The sequence below is a fragment of the Amblyomma maculatum genome, chromosome 1, assembly GCF_055883805.1.
Source record: "Amblyomma maculatum isolate TAMU_Amacu chromosome 1, ASM5588380v1, whole genome shotgun sequence".
Lineage (NCBI taxonomy): Eukaryota > Metazoa > Arthropoda > Arachnida > Ixodida > Ixodidae > Amblyomma > Amblyomma maculatum.
The window spans coordinates 27,025,316-27,039,465 of record NC_139344.1 but is presented as its reverse complement, the minus strand read 5'-3'; the positions used below and the strand labels follow the sequence as shown (position 1 = coordinate 27,039,465).

Here is a 14,150-nt window from a genome sequence, read left to right as displayed (position 1 = left end):
ACGAGTACTTTCACAAAAACCTCAATCTCTGTTCCCCCTTTCAATCATGAGCTATGCAGGGGAAGACGAAGTGCTGCATTATTCAGATATTCAAGGCTGTCAAAAAATAAGGATCAATACAAGCAGCGTACCTTGACAGACGCTGAAGAGCGGGCATACCTGCATATGAATAAACAATGGTGAACGTTACCAACCCTATCGCAAAAACCAGTGCCGCTGGGTCCCACCGCCCCAGTGATTATGGTGCCAGTGTGACGCTGGATACTGGGCGTACTGGGACGCGGCATATTGGCACGCGCCGCACTGGTGGCACTTGTCGCCTGGGGGAAAAAAAAAACGCCTCAGATAAAAAGTAAAAGCTAAAACGTAACGAAGCACCTCATCCACATTAAAAAAGCTCAAAAAAGTAAAAAGAAATCAAAACTAGGCGAAAAAAATTACAGCACTAGCACGCTTCGAACTCTGTAGCTCTGACTTTGTAGCTTTCTACGCTAACCACTCGGCCAGGCTGAAAATATGTTTTCTTTTCCTTTATTGCATGAAAATACTTCGAGCAATTTAACCAGGTCACATTCCGCAACCTGTCAATGCAGTTACACCAGCATCGAGCTCTCACGTTGACCACACATCAAAATTCCGGGAGACATATACATGGATCAAGTAAAGGTAACCAGGCAGGAGGTCGATCCTGCGCAGCGTATACACCCCTCACCATAGCACATTGTTCTCTGAACAGAGACTTCGATGAACGTGGCGGCTCTGCGTGGCGATCTGTCATGCGGCTCTCCCACAGGTTAGAAAGTCCCACGAGCACAAAAAGGTCACATGGCGCCTCAGAAGTTTTCATTGTAGGCAAAAATCTTATACTATAGGGCTTAATATCAATGTCCTTTTTGAGAGTCCGTTGAATAATGTCCCAAAAAAACACTGCATCACGGCAATACACAAAGCAATGATCTATAGTTTGTGGCTGCTGACACAGGCGACATTCTACTGACCATGGCACAAAAGTCCGTTTTGCACGAAGCCACGTTTTGACAGGTAAGGTTGATGTGTGAAGTTTAAAAAAGAACGTCTTTGCGGCTGATTGTATATACATTTGTTGAACCCGTTTGAACTGAACCATTGAAACATTTTTGTATGTTATGTCGTGATCGCATTTGTAAGGTTGAACTTCAAGTTTTGAAGTGTACAGGCCATTGCTGCCGCTCTAACAATTACAACTTCTTGACCATTGGAGCTTGCTGCCTGCTCTCACGACTTGCAACTAATGTTCTGGATGTCTATGCGCGCTATTTTGTGCACTGGAATCATTTTAACATGTCGAGTTTGGCATCGCTGGCAAATTTACCAGCGCTGGCTCTTCGGTGGTGCTCTGCTGCTGTGGGCGTAATTTTCGCTGAACACGGAGCTGTAGCATAATAAATCTTCAAGGAAAAAAAGTGCGACTAAGCTTCAATACCGGAAAGCGCGGCAGCGACGACACTATTTTGCTGGTAACTAAATCTTATTTGTATGTAAGCATTTCGGGAAGCGAAGCGATGACCGAGGGCTCGGCGGTTTATACGCAGAGCAAGAAGAAGCTCAAAAGCTTGAGAAACATGCAAAATATGCATTACAAGCACTGTATGTTTTGTTTTCTCTCATAGGCCCATCGCTCGCTAAACTACTCTCTTCCTTGTTTTATTTTTTCTTTCTGCTGTTTATACTGGGCCGCGGTGCAAGCTACGCTCGCTAATGCGTAGTTCCTGTTTGGAGCCTGCGATTGAGCCTGCATTGAACATTTTGACAGTGATCATTGTGTTAGAGTGCCCTCAAGATCAGGTTTAAAGTTTGATATGCATGGTAGCCCACATTATTCAATTCCAGTTTGAGTTGTACGAAATAGTGTGTCATGACTTGAGATATCAGAGGAGCGGCGATCGTGGTCTCTCTCGAAACGCTCGAAACGACCTATCGAAACATGGAAACTCTACAAAAAAGATACTGCCTTTGTTTTCTTACAGGTACGCAACGACTTAGCAGCAAAAAGTGCTTACTGGAACCATGTTTTCCATATGCCTGTTGCCATGTTTGCCCCTGAGGGATGCTAACCGGTCGACGCCGCGGGACCAGTGCGGCCCCAGCGCACATACAGCGCTTCTCCTAGTGCATCGCGGATGCCAGCGACACACCCAGCATCAAAAAGCTAATCCCAGCGTTTTTCTCCCATCGTACCAGTGCAGCCAGTGTCTTCCCGTTACTGCTCCAGTGAATATCGCAGATCTCCAGCGTGCTCAGCAGATGCAGTGCAAAACCAGCGCGAAAATCTTACTGGTTTCGCACTGGAAGACGCTGGGAGATGCTGGTTTTTGCAATAGGGGATGTCGTGTTGTTTTCGGTACAGCCTACGTTTCTCGGACAGCTTTTAATGGTGAGGCAAGTGTAGGATAATATAAGGTATTGTTATGCACACATTGATGGGAATGATGTAAGCTTCCAATGCGTCGCAAAAACTTGATCTTAAAGTTTTTTCTTCACTCGTAGCAAGTAGTTGAAACTGTCATAGGAAACCAATGGGCTGTGCTTTTGTAAATAATTGTGAGGCAACTGGGGAGCATCGTGACGTACTTCATACTGATTATAAATCGTCTAAACTTTCGATCCATTGCAAAAGTTTGCTCCTGAAGTTTCTTCTGCGCCCACAACGAGTGATTAAAAAGGCCGTAAAAAAGAAATGAAAATTTACTTTTGAAAATAAATAGCAAAAAACTGCAAGCCTACCGAGAAAGTATCTGCGGGCATGTTAATTGTTATGGTGCAGTTATAAAATATTTGACAAAATACATTAAAGAGCTCGTTCCTAAAATTGGTCCAGAATTTCTAGGTAGGCGCTCCCACATTGTGCTTGAAAAAAAAATAGCATTTTCCTGCTATCATGTCATTAGAGTCCAATGGTGGATGTGGGGATGCAATGCGGTCCTGTCACGTATTCCGAATTCGACTTTAAATCAGGAAATGGAGCATTTTTTTGTTTTTGTAACCGAGGATGACATAAAATGGTTTGAAATACGGGCACACTGCATGCGAGATTTTGACGCACGTATCCGGCCTCTACAATGGTGGGATATTGTTTTCATATTTGTCATCGCAAAACTGGATTTTCATTCTGAATACAAGCCACGTCCAAGACACACCCGCATGCGTTCCTACCGGCTCACAGCAGCTGCGCTCCATTCATTACGGTTCTATTGTTTGTTTGTTTCCTTCCTTGCACGTCTCTACAGTCTCGGTGACTTTCGTGCGTGCTCCGAGTATGCTTGAAATCTGAGTACTTTATTGTACCTCGTGTTTCACGTTTCTGATCACGTGTGTCCATCATCTAATCTTTACTGGCTGGCTTCTGTTCCTGTATAGTTTTTAAGCAGCACTTAGGGGTCAACGTGCGACCATGCTTCCCGTGCTTTTTCCTAGAAGCACGGGGAGCATGGTCTTCCAAGAGCGTCTTCCTAGAAGGAAAGGAAAAAAAAAAAAAACCCTTTCTAGAGAAACAAACCTCCTGCACATGGGCTCACTGCGGAAGAGTCGATTCGAATTACCTCGAAGGCAAGGTCTCTAACACTTTTTTTTCTTTTCGCTTATTACTTCAATGAAATGAGAATAGACATCGGGAAACAGAAAATGGAGAAGAGACAGAAAAACTGTGGTGTCGTCCGTCATCAGACTAAGGAGGGGAAGAAATGCGACGTCGAAAAGAAAAGAGAGAATTGAAAAACCACGCAATGATACAACTATAGAGAAGAAAGCACACAGAACAAAGCAAAATGTCCGACACGAAAAAGGAAGAGGCATGTTCAACCCACAAAGAGCGCACGGAACGTACAAAAAATTCACGGCGTATACAAAACAAAGCATAGAATACACCTGGTGCACTAGCGGACGGATAAAGCGGCAGCGGTAATGTTATAGTTTAGGCTAAGTCGCTAATGGAGATTAATCACTTCTCATGACACTCATTGCAACAACGGTCAGAGCTGAGCAGGTTTTCCGCCATGTGTTTGGCTGCGCTCAACGTTAACGCGAAGGGTGAAAAAAGAAGCAAATGTCTGACAGGTGCACATATTGCGACGTTCCAGGACATCTCCTCTCTCGTAGTACGCTGCAGGTAATGCCTTCCCAATCCCATAAGACGTGTACAGATGACAGAGGGAACGGCATTTAATTGATAACCTATGCAAGATAATAAACAAATGCCACACAGTATAAACTTCCTATTTTGCTGTAATGACAAAGGGGAGGTAGCTCTCCATATTATATATTTACCAACTTTGTGATTCAACCAGGTTTACGGCGATAATTGAAAATAGATCAGCGTCGCAGCGGCTGGTCCGATTGAAAAAGAAAAAAAAAAACTGGTCATCACAATCTATAAGCCACTTCGTTAACATCATTCAAATCAATATAGTTAAAGATAATGTAAACACACTGCATGGAGGAGGCTACACTCTTCCTACCAGTACATGTCCGTTATGCGAAAGGAAAGAAGGAAGGACTGAGGAGTTGGAATGAAGAGTTTGCACATAGATCGGCGTACAATCGTTCGCAACTTGCACGTGACTAACATCGCTGAATAAAGTAACTACAAAAATAGGTGAGTTAATTAAGCTTCATTACACTTTCTTATACTCAGTGTGCACACGCACTCCTTCGGGCCTATTTTTCTTAATGCTCTTCCTTATTCCCAGGTCTGAAACATAATACAGGATAAGTCCCACTAAAAGAATAGACGACGACAAGCGGAAAGCCGAGCATAAAGCTGACAATAGTTGACATTGGTGGCGCCCTCGTCCAGGTTGACAAGGCTCAAAGCGTGCCTGATTAAGGCGAGATTAACTTTTGACTAAATGATGCTGACACGAAGACGATGCCGATGACGAATTCTTCACTCCTACTGTTATCACAAAAACCGAGAGAAGGGTTCATGGTTAAGAGGGATGGGTCTTTGGGTCGCTTCATAATCGCGTCGATGATGATGATGAGCCTGTGAATTTATCTTTGAAGGGAGCTCAAAATTGTAACGTTATGTTGTTCACCGTGCTCGTTCGCACACTTATTTAATCTAGGCACGCGCGAGTAGTAGTTTTTTAAAGCCGAATCGAGTACATGTAGTGTAACTTTGCTACCGAAACGAATACAAATGGACTTGCTAAATGTCGGATCGAGCCCGAACCGAATATTTTCAGAGCAGTTGCTTCTCGCGTGTGAATGCAAAACGAATAGTCATGTACAGAATAGTGAAGTGCTAGCTGTGGCGCCGCGATACAGCATTATAGCTTTTGGAGTACACATGTGAAAAGACGCAGCACTCTCTCTACGCAGTGTGCTGCACAAAGTCAGTATGCTAACTCCGACCATAATGGTACACTCATAGGAAAAAAAAGTACAATAATCTTGCATTACGTATGAGCTATGGCCTCCGAGATCGGGCCCCATCGAACCAAGGTTTGCTGAACTTGCCTGAGGCTTGAGACCCTTGCCAAACCTGAAGGTGAGGTTCATGCGAGTGCTGTGAACGCTACGACTCGGAACAGACAGCGACGCGGTGCTGAACACTCCATTCCGTGCAGAAAGGATCGAGCCAACATGCTTTGCTGCGTCGGAGCGGGCCGTTTTTAGACCTGTCGTCGAAGAAAACTACGGTGCGCCTTATTCGAATTCCGTGTCAATCACTCGAAAAGTATCCTAAAACTTGAAAGCCTATTCATTTCTGACAGCTTGAAACATGCACTTTTTGATTACTTCGACGAATCGAATGGGAAGATATCCAATTCGCTGATCAAAAATTTCGAACGTTCGCGCGGCCGTATTTTCATTTAAATCGTTGGCCCATTGTCACGACCAGCTGGTGGAGCTGGGTCACTTTTGAAACACGACGTCGTGCTTGGAGGTTGCCGCCATCGAAGCATCTTAACGACGCATTTAGTTCGAGCACGTATTCTCCCTCCATATTGCTCAGAAGGCAAAATGGGCACTTAGAAAATGAACCCGGCACACAATTTCTTGGTACACTAAAGATAGTTCCTTTGCACATGCCGCTGAATTCATATCGGGTGACTCAGACAAATTCTGGTCTCTTTGTTTTAAAATAACGAAAGCGCAGGCTTCTAATGTAAGAGTTGTTACTCTAAAATTGTTTTGTTTTGCGTTGAGCCTCACATCAAGTGTTTATTCACCCAGTTGTGCGGCAACAGATCACATTTCTTCTTCACATAGCTCATTTCCATCCGTATACCGGTAGCCGGGAATAAATCGTATGCGGTCGCACTCCATCGCAAGTTCTGTCGGGTTACTGCAATAAAATTTCAAAGAGAGCTAGAAAGTAAGGAGAATTTAGATAAAGCGAGGCTTGAAATGACACTGGGGGTAAAAGTAGATTATTGTGGCATAGTTTGTCGCCCGGTGAAAGCAACGGCTTCAAGGGCGGCGTCCTTGCCAAGGAACGTGGACTGTTTTTGCTTGCCGTGATGCTTGCATGCGTATCTGTGTTGCTTGCCGTTTGCCGTAAAAACCAAGAGCATACCCAGGCCAGGCCGGCGAGCACTTTTCGTACGCCGTGCTATGTCAAGTGTCCTGGTGGCTGGAAAATGGTAGGCGGACAAGTCGCTGAACAGAATACCTTGATTAAGCCAGTTCGCACAACGGTTGCTTACCGAACCACCGACCGAATATCGAACAAACAAATTGTGACCGAAAGAATCCAGTACGTCATCGGAACGATAAGATGTGTTGCGCGTAGTGTCAGACAACGCTAACATATGTCAGTCATGGAGGAACTGAATCACTGGGTACATACGATTTTCTAGTCCTGGACAACTTTATGAGAGGCCTCAGCTTCTGTTCTGACAGGCAGTAAAGCGATGGTAACGTGGCCTTGTAAGAACGTGTGCTTTTAGCAGACAATGCTAACCATCAGTCACCACGACGTTCCGCGTTGGCGCCGCGCGCTCGAGTTTTTCAGATGGCGCACGTGTAATGCTAGATAGTTAACAGAGACGCGATTCAATCTGTGCTTTTCACAAACGGAGCGTGAGATGCCAAGCGTTTTACAGAACTCAGTCTGGCAGGGCTTGCTTGTCAATGCTGCTCGAGAAGTCCTTCCGCGGGCACAGCTCACTGCGCTAAAAAGCAGACGAAAGCGTTCGCAAAAGCATTTGCAGCAAGCGTTAGTCTATATTTTTCTCGGGCCGCCCACAAGCTCCCCCCACCAATGCAACTCCAGGGCCGGCGGCCATATTGAATTAAGCTCTGAACGGATTCAGAGTACTTTTCGGGTTCCTGCAGACGATATCGTGCATTGAATAGTGACAGAGCTATGTAGGTGGTCACTATAAGCAGCTCTAAAGTGCTTAAATCTTGCATCTTCGCTTTTTTGTATTGAATTTCAGTACACACGGAAACGTCCACAGCCCCAAGCACGGATTGTCTGTGCTGTTCAGAAGTTCTTCACCTTTGATTTTTTGTTTGTGCTGTTCAGAAGTCCTTCAGCATTGTTAATCAACCGCGGTAACTTAATTCTTTTTAGTATTTGATAGCCATTATTAGTTCCACATGTTTTGATGTCTCGTGGGCCACTACGTCTTACGACGTACACTTGCTTGCTTTCCATATGTTAGGTATAATTCCTGGAGAAAGCACGTCGCGTTACTAATTTCACATTTAATCGTACGGAATATGCAATAATCATATATTTTAGGTACGGGGAAAATAATGTATCTGGAAAAGAGTTTCTTGGTGCGATATGTTCTAGGCACGTTTAGAATTATCCTTAGAAAATTCTTCTGTAAGCGATGGAGACTTGGTAGGTTTTTTAGAGACGTTGCAGCGCGGACTTAGCTACAATGAAGGCGAGAGTGAAAAAATATACAATGCATCATGAGCAACGCATTAGCAGGCAGTAATTGACGAATTCGATGAGGATACCAATTATTTCAGGTATTTTTATTACCAAGTGAATAAGATGGTCATTCGAAAACATTTTTTTATTAACAAAACGTCTAGTGATTTATTAATTGTTGCAATTGCTAAACGGATGGAGTTGTCATATTCATATATATATATATATATCGTTAGGTTTGCTGACTTGGTCGTAGCTCTAAAGACAACAATAATTGTCCTTGCGATGCTCACTTCCAAACCAGCTTTTGCGTTCATTCGTGTATACATATCCCTTGTGAAAAAAAGCAGTATGAGCCACAATAACCTCATACATATTTCTCATACTAAACTCATAGAAATTTCATTCAGCCTCATATAGTTCTCATAGGTTGAATGACATTTGTATGAAATAATACGTGATTTGTACGAGTTTAGTATGAGTTTAGTATGAGAATTTGTACGAGGTTATTGTGACTCATAAGGTTTTTTTTTTTTTCATTAGGGATTCTACTGAAGAGCGATTTTCTCTTTCGGTGGGGTCAATTATGTTACATCAGAAATAAAATGATGGTATCGTCCGCATATATTGTAAATTTCACAGCGGAAACAGTCATTTGTATGTCGTTAATGTAAGCATTAAAAAGAACTTGTCATATTAGATTACATAGTCTGGTTTGTCTGGTGAGCTGGTTTCATTTCTCGTAAAAGCTTATTGACTGCCTGCTACCGATGGGCAAGATATTTTACTTACGACGCTGCTTGAGCACGGAATCCATAGCGATCTAATTTACTATTTATTGATGTCAGGCTATTAGAGTATATATGTTTTTCATCCAACAGCGCTTTATCTCTACGGAAAGATACTTGCAGAATTCCTATTTGAAAGCACTTATTACGCTATGTTTCTTCTCAAGCTTGGTAAAGCGGAGATTTATTATTAATATTATTCAAAATGGCTCAGAAAATACTGGTAAAACTGATAATGGTCTATAGTTTCACAAAATCATTTTTGTCGCTTTTTTGTTTTTTTAGAACCGACGAATACAAGCATGATTTGCATGTTCCCGTCGCGCTTGGACGCACTCAGATCGGAAGACTGGAAAAGGCCGCTCAATCTGCCCCTGTGTACTGAAGTCTACGTTTGATGCGCCTACATTTCCCCCGCCGTCCCGCACCGTCTTGGCTCGCGTCCTCGGGCCTTGCGCTCCCGGCCTGTCTCATCTCAGCATCGTAATGGAGCACGCGGAGCGGGTGGCATAGTTGCCCTGGTTTTAATAAACTGACGTACGCCGAAGCGTTGCTTGCCGTTTTCACTCGCAAGCTTGGAAGCGGCAGAAAAAAAAAAGAAAAAGTTTGAGCTGGCCTTGAGAAATCCGGTCAAGCATACGCTGGAATCATTGCAGCCGTCAAAATTTGAGCCTAATTTGCTCCGGTTATTCCGCCGCTTTTTTGCTTCCTGTAATGAGAATTTAACCAGATATTCTAGAGCTTTTTTTACTTCAAGCTTTTGCGTTTCTGTCTCTGTTCTTCGCCTAAACACCTAGGCTTGGGAAATTTACTAAAAACGGAAGAAATAAATTCCAAAAGCTGAAAAGAAGGGAAACGTGAAAAAGGATGCTCCCCGCTCAGGTTATCCATTCTGTTCGTCTTGGTCCCTGCTTTTCTGACAATGCCCGCTGGTTACAATGCGCCATTTGTAAATCGATAATCTCCGCTACAGAGCGCCTCACCCTGCGTCTTTGTTATCTGCCTGCTGTAAATCTGCTTGCGAAATGACGCGCGGGGCCTCTGGTTTCCTTCCTGTAGTCGTCCGTGCACGACGGTGTTTCGGCGAGTTTTATTTTCAGTTTCTGTCCCGCGACCAAGTGAGCGCATTGTCGCGGAAGTTGCTCTTTCGGCCTCTGTTCTGCCCGGCTCGTTAGCTTAACTTTTCTTGCTTTTCGCTTCTGTTCTTCCGGAAGAGCCCACGACGTTCGCTTCTTCCATCGGCAAACATTATGCACTATACTCACTCGCTGGGTCAACAAAGCGGAGCGAACCAAACATATATATTGCGCAGCTTGCCTCTTCTGTGGCCGCTTCTTTTATCTTCTCCGGCACCCATGTCACCTTCGGACCACTCGTATATGTTGCCGCCAGGCCAAACTCTGAGCAGGCCACAGCAGGCGCTAGAATTCCAAGCGATAAAGCGCGCCTTCTAGTCTGTGATACTGCCTGTTCGATGACGCGTGCTATCTTTCGCAGTTCGTTCTGACGAGCTTAAACTATAAGAATGCAATTTTTGCAGCAACAGGACGGGCGTGAAACACTCCTATTCGGGTTGCTGCTTTTTCTATCAGCCTGTTTTCAGCAAGCGCTGGTCGGCGCCGATAACATATTGATAACCATGCTTTTTGTGGTCGTTAAAGTATCGTATACCCTGAAATTTTGTACATTTTTCTGAAAAGAAAAGAAAAGTTTCTGAACACAATTTTTTCACGACTGATTTAACTTAACGACAGCGGTCAATATATTCGCAGATATTCTCTCGACAGGCTCCTAATTTCTTTTTTTTCTATTAACTTTCAAAAACATGCCTCATTGGTTTTCTACGGCAGTCTGATGGATTTGTTGTGAGCGCAGGACAAGATTCACAAGAAACGTTTCCACACGCGTCAGACGCTTAGACTATTTCTATCGATATGCTCATAAAAATATCTTACAATATCTTACAGTTGGCTCATATAATCCAAATGTGTTCCGGGATACTGGGCCTGACCTTAGTCGAACTTCATGTTTACACTGGTCCGCCGCTGGTTCGAAGCGAAACTGCGTGCCTCATCCAGTTTGCTCTGAATCACTTTCCGAGTGGCACACGAGTCGAGGAAGGGAAACAAACATATCTCAATCGTGCTGCGGTTCTAAAATGAATACATAACAACTTTCCCAGCTCTCGGTCCCTGTCAATTTCACCTTGCAGTGCATAAAGTGAGGATCTCATTTCTAAAACTGGACACAAAACAAGCCCACTGGCTGTGGTTCATAAGGCAGTTCTCAGAAATAAAAGCATAAAAAGCTGAACGCAGCATCACTGACACCCTCATTACCCGCAGCATAGCATTTGCATTACGTGGTCACGGCCCGAAGAGGGCTGTCGCCCTTCGCCCGAACGCAACCATCGATGTACAAGCGCTGACCGATCGCGAAACGCAATTAGGTAAGGCATGTTTGGGGAATTTCGTCGCCGATCACTCGGCCAGAAAAAGCCGGGCGTCACGCAGGAACGCGGGCTGAGTTAAAATGCGCTGGAACGCTCCCGCCATACTTGATGACCTTGTTTCTGTTTTGTACGCCCAAGATGGAGCGGAATTCGCACGAGAGAAATATTTCAGTTAGTATTTTCGCAAGGTCAGTTATATTCATGAAAAGAAAAAGGAACAGCTGCGCAGTTCTCACTTGTGACGGTGGTTATATGGCTGTGTTCAGGTACGAGAAATTTTGCAATCACTTGAAAGAGCAGCTTTCCACGGGCTCCATTCCCTGCTATTGTCAAACAGGGTACACACACTGAGCATTGCTCTTTCTGCGGCACAACTTACTAGCCATAACGGATGCTGTGGAGCATGGAGAGAACTAGACAAGTGAACCGGCGCGCATCCCTGGCCAAAATGCTCCTCCTTCCATCCGCCACCTCTACCTACACAAAACTTTTTTTTTTATTTTTTTGCATCCACTCAAAAGGAGCTGCGGACGGCGAAGTAGCGGTATCTGCAGTAGCTGCAGTCGCTGCGGTGAGAGCGAGCTTTGCTCCCTGAAAGGGTGCAGGCATGGGATGGAGGGTCAATGCGACCGCCACTTTTTCCTTGTTTGCACCGATGGATCGATATGGAAAATTCTGCAGCTCTCAATTTCCCTTGAACGTAAAAATGCCTTGCCCTCCTTCGTTGAAGAAAAAGAGCGTAGAAACGTCTTCTTTGTCTCCGATGCAAAGAGGGGGAAAGTATATTGCATTCATCTCTTTTAGCACGAAAGGACGAGAACAACAGAAAAATGATGAACACGGTCGATATCACGCAAGTCACTCCAGTACATCAGCCATCACCGAAAATAAACAAACAAACAAACGAGACGCAATATGTGCACCATTGTTTGCGGGTAACTTCTTAGCTGACTCCCACAGTTGATAATAAAGAAGTGAAAAATATATATATACATAGAAGCTACTCGAAGAAAACTTTTTGTCGGTTCTGCGACTTTTCGCTCAATGTGTACAAGACCGCACACACGGCTCTTGCTACGCAGAATAGGCAGTGTGATTGGGGCAACATCAATGTGTCAATTCCGGTTTACTGCACTGCTCTCGCGCCTTCATGCGAACACGCTCCACCCAACGGCACGTGCTTACTTTCAAGGTGTCTTTCCCGCGCAAGCCTCACTGCCTCCGTTCAGTGAGTCGTTTACCACTCATCATTGGTTAGTTGGTTAAAATGTTGCTTCGAAGCGATAAGCAAACAGCATGTGCGAGCAGCTGCTCAAAAATGTGGATAGGAATTTCTGCAAGCGAATAAAAAATATTATTTTCTTTTGTTCACACCGGGAGAGATGCTTGCTTTCCTGACGTCACTTTGGAGGTCCAGCACCGCTCAGATGAGTACGGTTGCTTAGACAATTATCTATTATTATTTGGCCTTGATACTTGAATTCATTTACACGATTACTCATGGCACACGAAATAAATTAGAAGGCTGATTCGGGGAAATCGCTCGCCGAGCCCTCTCGTCTCCAACTGTACGTGTATGCGAGGCAGGCTGTTGGCTTCAGATCTCAGGTACACCGTTATAACGAGCGCAGTGCCAGTGGTGCGAGGTAACCGCGATGATATTCGAACATTCTTCGAATGGTCCCCACTGTTTCGCGCATTCATCAGCTACGGTTGTCGCCCCTGTCAGACATCTCAGGCCGTTGCCGCCAGCTTCAAATATCTAGGACAGGGCAGCACTGAAAGTCGGCAGAACAGACGGTAGTGTACAGCTGTGCTCGCGCAAGATTGCCGTCAGTGTGACTGATAAGGACGTGTCACTTCAGACCACTCCGCTCTGGTATAGTGCACTCACTTATCGCTCGAGGGTCGAATGGCGACGTCAAGGAGTGCCGATGCCTATATCAGCGACCTCAGGTCGCGCTCTGGAGAAATTCGCTTTCTGGAATGAGCGCTTTATCTCGTGACGCAAAGGAACGGTAAGAAATCGCAATAGGTGCCGCGTACTCATCGCAAGTGTCATCACGCGGTAGCCGCCATTACTCTTGAACACATCGACGAAGTGGAATGAACTCGACGATGAACGCTGCAAGCTTCGGGCGCACTGCCTTTCCATAGAAAGCCCCCGGCGGAGCAACTAGGGGATGTCCCCTGAAAGGGTGATCGCCTTCTTACTAGTTTTTTTTTAAGCCCACCAATGGCTCACTTAGCGCCTTCCTCGAATTGACACCGCCTCATATTCCGAATAATTTAAGAGGCCGTTCAACAAAGTTCATTTTCAATCTGAAATGGATACTCCCACAATGAACCAGATGATTTTGCAGCTTTTTTTTTTTTTTTTGCGAGAACCACAGTAAACACACTAAGTCAAAGTAATAATGAATCCGGCTAAATTTGTTCAATGGTTGCTATACCAAAAAAAAAAAAAAAAATGTCCAGCATGCTCTTGTAGGAGGTCTACGTCAAAGGTCGATTCGTACACTCGCATCTTGCGTCTTAGGCCAAAATGAAGATCGTTGTACGGAGCGTATACTTCTCCATTTGCTTATGACGCTACTCGATCTTCCATGTCTCTCAAAGGAACAACCAGAACCCATGCGTTGACATTTTTTGTTTCCATAAAAGTTAGATAGTTTCGCGGGTCTGTCGGAGTTCGTTTGGCTGCAAAGGACTCTTTTATTGCTGAAAATTTGGAGTTAAAATCGTGATGTTTTGTTTTTTTCCTCAATTCGATCCCATTTCGGCCCATTTATGATGAAGTTGGAGAGACTGGAACCCTGGGACCATCGACGGAAGTTGGCAACGGTGTTTTCTGCTTCAGAGATGCGCGAAAACTTCCCTGACATCGCAGCAGTTTATAAGGATGACCTGTATTCTTTTTTGTTGTTGTTTTTTCTGTGTCTCATAGCATTTTTCAACTCGTGAAGTTTCTACGTTGGGTGAAATGTCGCCCTTATCTTATTATGGTTCAGAAATCAATTGATATATAGGACAGCTG

General features: G+C 44.5%; 1 long non-coding RNA gene across 2 annotated transcripts in view; it reads left to right on the top strand.

Annotated features, from left to right (window-relative positions):
• LOC146201992 (uncharacterized) overlaps positions 1–8,424 on the top strand; it is a 54,561-nt gene extending 46,137 nt beyond the window's left edge. For both annotated transcript variants that reach the window (XR_014703604.1, XR_014703605.1), the window contains exon 3: positions 2,007–8,424. This is a non-coding gene — a long non-coding RNA (uncharacterized LOC146201992). The remainder of the gene's footprint in view (positions 1–2,006) is intronic.
• The last annotated feature ends 5,726 nt before the right edge of the window (positions 8,425–14,150 follow it).